Raw genomic sequence first — 7291 nt, forward strand, 5'->3', positions numbered from 1 at the left:
AAACTCTATAAAGCTCTAGTTTGTGATGGTGTTCCAGATAAAATATACTTGTTGAGAATAAGGAGAAGATGATGCTTTTTGTGGTATGTCCACCGGAGAAGATATTGGAATTTCTAAAGATGAAATTCTCTTTTTGATTTTGATCGGCTATGTTAACATGATAGCCACTATTTTACAAAACTTTAGAATATTAAGTATAGTCCCCAGGGCGTAGCACAGCTCGGAGCGCATGGTTTCGTGGTCGAAAGGTCCAGGGTTCGATCCTCGGGGTGTCATTGCCTGGGGTTAGCGTCCCGGCTATGCGCTTTCAGCTGTGTACCTGCATTTATCTCCCTTCATATCCGTGGAACCGGCTCTAGGGGGCCGCTGATGTGGCGGTTCCATATTTTTTTAGAATATTAAGTATAAAAAAATGAGCTACTTATTTTGATATCGACAATAATTTTATCGTACTTGTAAATTATTTTTAAGTAATATTTGTGATTGACAATTTCTGATTTATATTTTGGTTGACAACTAATAGTGATTGTAAATTATTTTTAAATAAAATTTATTATCGATACTTTATGTAGTTTAATATTTTAGTTGAGGATAATTTTATCGTATTTGTACTTTAATATTTTAGTCAATAATAATATTTTTTGGGGTTTCAAAGTAATATTGAACTATAATAAATATTATTTTTAAAAATAATATTGATAATTTTAAATTGTAGATTTTATTTTGATTAATAAAATTTTTTAATTATCAAGATAAAATAAATATTAATTTAAAATTATATGTTACACCCAATATGAAGAATATTTTAAGTCTTCTATAGCCCTTATGTTGAGAAAGATAGGATAATTGGTCAATAAATAATGGATAAATAATGGAGAATTTCGTGCACTGAGTTATTTTTTTTATTTATCTAAGTAAATAGTTTAAGAAATTGATTTTATCCACTTTCCTCAATCAAAGTAAACAAACATAAGTAGATTGTGGATTCCTTTCCCTCTCCTTACCTCTAAGTTTGTTTCATCCACCCCCACCAGGTAAACAGAGCATAAGAGAATTGTGTAATTTGAGAAATCTAAAAGTCTTTCACTTCATAATAATAATTTAATTGGAGAGCTTTCAATTGAACTTTGGAGAATCCCAAATTTGACAACTATATTTATCAATGACACCAACTTCTCTGAACAACTGCCTATGGAAATGTGTGGGTTTAAAAGTTTGGCTAACATTGTCATCTATAACAATCAATTCACCGGAGTCATTCCTCAATGCTTGGGAATCAACAATAGTTTTATGGAACTTGATTTTAGAAATAATACTTTTGTTGGCAGTATCCCTCCCTATATCTGTTTTAGAAATCAGTTGATATTTTTTATATTGAAAAATAACAAGGTTAATGGGACAATACCTCCAGGAGTTGGGAACTATTCGAGTTTGCATAGATTGATTCTTAGTAACAACAATTTCAGTGGTTCAATTCCACAATTTTTTGTGAAATTAAATTTGTTGTATATTAATTTAAATTCAACAAATTAAATGGACAGATTCCTTACTCTGTAGGTAATATTGTGAATGTTACTAAGATAAAATTTTCAATGAAGAAGCTTGATGAACCGATCCCATGACAAATAAGAAGCCTAGCCAACCTTCAACGTTTAAATATGTCCTACAATAATTTATAGGGTCCATTGTTTTTTAAATTATTAGAATGTCGCAAGTTATTTGTGTTGGACTTGAAATTCAACTCTTTCAATGGAATAATACAGCAAGCCTTGAAAACTTATCTACTCTCTCTCATTTGATACTGCAAGAGAATCAATTTAGAGGAGAAATTCTGAATTTCCTATCCAAGTTAAATCAACTGATTCAATTGCAGTTTAGAGGAAACAAATTGTGATATAGCATCCCACCATCATTGGGCTCATTGCAAAACTTTAATACAGCCTTAAACTTCAGTGATAATAGACTAGTAGAACTTTCATTTGAGTTGAGTAATTTGAATATGCTACAGAGCTTGGATATTTCTTTGAACAATCTAACAAGAAGCTTGATGCCCTTGGCTGATCTCAGTTCATTTACGTTTATCAATGCTTTGTACAATGGCTTTAGCAGTTCATTGCTAAGAGGTTTGCTTAAGTTTGTAGAATCAATGCCAAGTTCATTTATAGGAAATCCTTGACTCTGCATCTCTTGTTAGACAGGAGATTCTACCTGTACAAACATTACTAAATATGAAATTGAAATTGATAGAGGAGCTCATGGAATACTTTACAAGACATCTCTTGACTCAAAAAAAATATATGTTATAAAAAAGATTACTTTTCCAAGTCAGAAACGATCATATCCAAGATTGATAAGAGAAATCCAAACTATTGGGAAAATCAGGCATAGAAATTTAATAAAATTGAATAAATTATAATTTGAATATAAATATGGACTTTTATTGGATCAGTATATGACAAATGACGGCCTTCACGATGTTCTTCATGAGATTAAGCCTGCACCAATCTTGTAGTGGAAGGTGAGGTACAAGATAGTTTTTGGCATTGCCCAAGGGCTAGATTATCTTCACAACGGCTACAGCCCTACGATCATACACCGCGACATAAAGCCGAAAAACATAAAGGTACAAGATAACTTTTGACATTGCCCAAAGACTAGATTATCTTCACAACGACTACAGCATTGCCCAAGGGTGTGGATGATCGCAAGGTTGTAGCTGTTGTGAAGAGAATCTAGCCCTTAGGTAATGTCAAAAGTTATCTTGTACCTTTATGTTTTTCGACTTTATGTCACGGTGTATGATCGTAGGGCTGTAGCCGTTGTGAAGATAATCTAGCCCTTGGACAATGCCAAAAGCTATCTTGTACCTCACCTTCCATCCAAGACTAGTGCAGATTTAATCTCATGAAAAACATCGTGGAGATTGTCATTTGTCATATACTGATCCAATAAAAGTTCATATTTACATTCAAATAATAATTTATTCAGTTTCATTAAATTTCTATACTTGATTTTCCTAATAATTTGGATTTCTCTTATCAAGCTCGGATATGATCGTTTCTGACTTGAAAAACCAATCTTTTTTACAACATATATTTTCCTTGTGTCAAGGGATACCTTGTAAACTATCCTATGAGCTCCTCTACCAATTTCATATCTCTGATCGAAATTCTCAGTGGCTTCAATTACTTTCTTTAGTAAGAAAGAGGAATCTTCATAAGAGGATGGGCATCATCTCTCTTTCTTTTACACCTGAGAAAGAAAAATTTAGCATGAATTAGAGCACGGGGCAAAATAGAAGCAACAACTATGATTACAATCACGATCTTAGATAAATCTTTGGAATTTTTATTTGGCATGTTGTATTGTTCTAATATGGTGATGTTTGAGCATGTAGAATCTCCTGTCTCACAAGAGATGCAGAGTCAAGGATTTCCTATAAATGAACTTGGCATTGATTCTACGAACTTAAGCAAACCTCTCGGCAATAAACCGCTAAAGTCATTTTATGAAGCATTGATGAATGTTAATGAACTGAGATCAGCCAAGGGCGTCAAACTTCCATTTAGATTGTTCAAAGAAATATCTAAGCTCTGTAGCATATTCAAATTACTCAACACAATTGGAAGTTGTACTATTAGTCCATTATCACTGAAGTTTAAGGCTCTATTCATGTTTTGCGATGAACCCAATGATGGCGGAATGCTACCTCCAAATTTGTTTCCTCCAAACTACAACTCAATCAATTGATTTAACATGGATAGGAAATCCAGAATTCCTCCACTAAATTGATTCTGTTGCAGTATCAATTGAGAAAAACTAAATAAGTTTGCAAGGCTTGCCGGTATTGTTCCATTGAAAGAGTTGAATCTCAAGTGCAACACAAATAACTTGCGACATTCTAATAATTTAAAAGGCAATGGACCGTATAAATTATTATTGGACAGATTTAAATGTTGAAGGTTGGCTAGTTTTTCTATTTGTTGTGGTATCGGCCCATCAAGCTTGTTCACTGAATGAAAATTTTATCTCAGTAAGATTCACAATGTTACCTACAGAGTGAGGACTCGGACCATTTAATTTTTTGAAACTTAAATCAATATACAACAAATTTAATGTCAACAAATTCTAAAATTGAACCACTGAAATTGTTATCACTAAGAATCAACATTTGCAAACTCGAACAATTCCCAACACTCAGAGGTATTGCCCCATTAAGATTATTATTTTTCAATATAAAACATATCAATTGATTTCTAAAATAGATATAGGGAGGGATGCTGCTGACAAGAGCATTATTTCTAAAATCGAGTTCCACGAAACTATTATTGATTTGCAAGCATTGAGGAATGACCCCCGTGAATTGATTGTTATAGATGACAATGTTAGCCAAACTTTTAAACCCACACATCTCCATAGGCAGTTGTCCAGAGAAGTTGGTGTCGTTGATAAATATAGTTGTCAAATTTGGGATTCTCCAAATTTCAATTGAAAGCTCTCCAATCAAATTATTACTCTGAAGTGAAAAGCTTTCTAGATTTCTCAAATTACCCAATTCTCTTAGAACCATCCCTTCTAGTTGATTCTTAGACAAGTGTAACGAAATCAAGTACTAGCATTGACCTATCTCGAGGGGAAACGACTCTAACAAAGAGTTATTGTATAGTATCAAGCTTTGTCAATAAGCCAAGTGTTGATGGTATTCTCCCCGACAAGTGATTGCCATAGGCAGAAAATATTTATAAATTAGTGCAATTACCCAAGCCAATGGAAGTTCACCATCAAATCGGTTGGAAGTCAAAATTAATCTTTCCAACTTGCATGTTGTTTTGAGCTAAAAGGGATGTTCCCCACTAGATCATTTTGACTCGTATCAATTGTTATGAAATCATTTATAGTCCTAGGAATAAGTCATGTCAAGTAGTTCGTATATAATAAGAGCTTGTCTAACTCATTGCATAGACAACTTGTCTAAGAACTGAGTCATTGAGGTTGTTGTCATTAAGATAAATAGTTTCAAAAACAGTCTGACACAAAAGAATAGGTATATTGTCACTCAGAGAATTATTGAAAAATGACGAGAATGACAACTTCTTGAGATTATGAAGGGTCACTAGTATCTCACCTGAAAGAAAATTTGTTGAGAGATTCAAGTATTCAAGAATGGTGCGCTTGCCTAATTTGGAGAGAATAAGTCCAGAAAGTTCATTAATACTATGATCTATTTTTCTCAGACTACTTAGCGACTCAAATTCATTGTCCAGCAAACTAGAAATTCAAAAATCAAGAAGCTCAAATGAAATCACAAATTAGGCTGTTGGAAATTAAAGGGCCAATAGAATCTCACAATCAGAGTTCAAGACGTTGCTTAGTTGAAAGACAGACAAGAGCAACAACACGAGAGGTTGAAGAATTAAATTCATTATCATGTTCACGGTTCCAAATGGAAACAAACAAGTCTGCCTCTCTTATGTATCCCATGTTTTCTTCCTACTCAAGCTTAGAACTAACTACACATAATAATAATTTCCAACATTTTCCGAATAAGAAATTGAAAAACGAGTAAGCAAAACCAAGTAAATACTAGAGAAGAAGAAACTGTCCGATATAGCAGAATCATAAAAGCACACACAATTAACATACTGGGGGTAAAATAACAAAGCAAGAGTTTTGAGGAAAAGAGGATCACCTTGCTTCAACGTACGTTGCTCTCGTTCGTTTACCCGTCGGTCCCCGTGCGCAGGTTTTTCAGAAAAGTCCCTGTACAAGAGAAATACTCCTCGATCGGTCAGTGTTGGTAAATGGAAGACTAAAATGTCTATCATCAAGTGGAGACGCGAGAAGAAATAGATAGGAAAGATATACCTGTACTCTAAATTTCTCTCTCGATCTCGTCTTCTTCTTCTTCTTCTCCCTAGTCGGGAGGCGAACCCTTCGAGTGCCCGCAACCCTCTCAGCTCAGCTCAGCTCAGCTCCCCTCGCAGGGATCCCCACTCCCTCCTCGGCTCTGCTCTCTGTAGTTGCTTTCTTTGAGCAACAGGCCAGTGGTAGCTGAGTTTAACTTGACTCTTGTGGTGATTGACGGTGGCGGCAGCAGGGGAGAGGAAGACGATAAACCCGGCCCGAGCTGGGGTACGCCTGCGCGGGACTTGTTATATTTCTGCCTCCAGTGGGGAGCCTCATCATCTTCTACTTCCCGAAATGGAAAGCCTTGGGAGGGAAGTTTCGGCCTTGCGACAACTTCTGTGGAAAGCCTCGTCATGACTTCAGTGGGAAGTCTGCACGGGACAGCGTGTATCTCTACCTCTACCTCCAGTGGGCCATTAAACACATGGGTCGACTTCAGTGCATTTTCCTAAAGATTTTTCTGAACATACAAAGCTATGTTAGCATCAACCATTATCAATTAGCTTTACCATCCCAAGCTTGATGCCACCACCGTAGGAAGATCCATGTCTAACGCAGGGATAGCGTATTGTCATCATAAAGTCTTGAGGTTTGAATCTCGATAAAATCGAGATAAATACCTTCTTTGTGTACTAGTTATTATTCTAAATGTTAGTAGTCATCCGTGATTTACCTCATCCATATTAGTCCTGGGACGGATTGATAGGGGCGCTGGGGACGAATGTATTCATCTTTTACAACCATATCTAACGTGGGGGAAAATTAAATCCGGTTTCCTTTCACATCCTTTGAACTGCCAAGGTCGTTCCCATGCTCAGCCAAAAAAGTATACTCAGATGTCTTTAGGGGAATCCGCAACTCAGCTGCGAGCTGAAATAGAATGGAAAAATAATCACGACTAGCACTCCAGATCTCTGGAAACAATAAGGAACCTAATGGAGATAGAGATTTTGAAGACGGGAGTGGGAGAAGCTTGTACCGCAAGAATGTTCCTGCAGGCACCCAACTCTACCATGTGACAGCCTCTCATTGGGTAGGGTCATCCGAGAGTAAATGCGTCGCAGCTCGGGAGGTCTCTGACACGGCCACAGTGAAAAGGTTGGGGGTGTTTTACCACTATAAATTTAATGTCCATGTTACACATTAAAATAATATTTTGTTATATAATTATTTTCATATTATTTTAGTATAAATTTAATGCAATCTAAATAACTGACGTTCAAAATAGTATTACTGCGGCAGAATTGTATTGTAAATTTGTAATGTTCACAACTGAAGAACCGAGATGCCCGGCCCAAACCGGATTTAAGCCCAATCCAAATTGATTAGGGTTCGTGAGTGTGGATTTCACCCCTTGCGATTTTAACTAGCTAGGTCCGGAAGT

The 7291-nt window shown here is 35.8% G+C and overlaps 1 long non-coding RNA gene across 1 annotated transcript; it reads right to left on the bottom strand.

Annotated features, from left to right (window-relative positions):
- Positions 1–1883: 1883 nt before the first annotated feature.
- On the bottom strand, positions 1884–6297 carry LOC121994310. The gene is made up of 3 exons (XR_006115677.1): positions 5866–6297; positions 5690–5760; positions 1884–3252 (listed from the first exon to the last, which is right to left on the bottom strand). It is a non-coding gene; the product is annotated as an uncharacterized LOC121994310 (long non-coding RNA).
- Positions 6298–7291: the final 994 nt, after the last annotated feature.

Source organism: Zingiber officinale, chromosome 6A (assembly GCF_018446385.1).
Source record: "Zingiber officinale cultivar Zhangliang chromosome 6A, Zo_v1.1, whole genome shotgun sequence".
Taxonomy (NCBI): domain Eukaryota; kingdom Viridiplantae; phylum Streptophyta; class Magnoliopsida; order Zingiberales; family Zingiberaceae; genus Zingiber; species Zingiber officinale.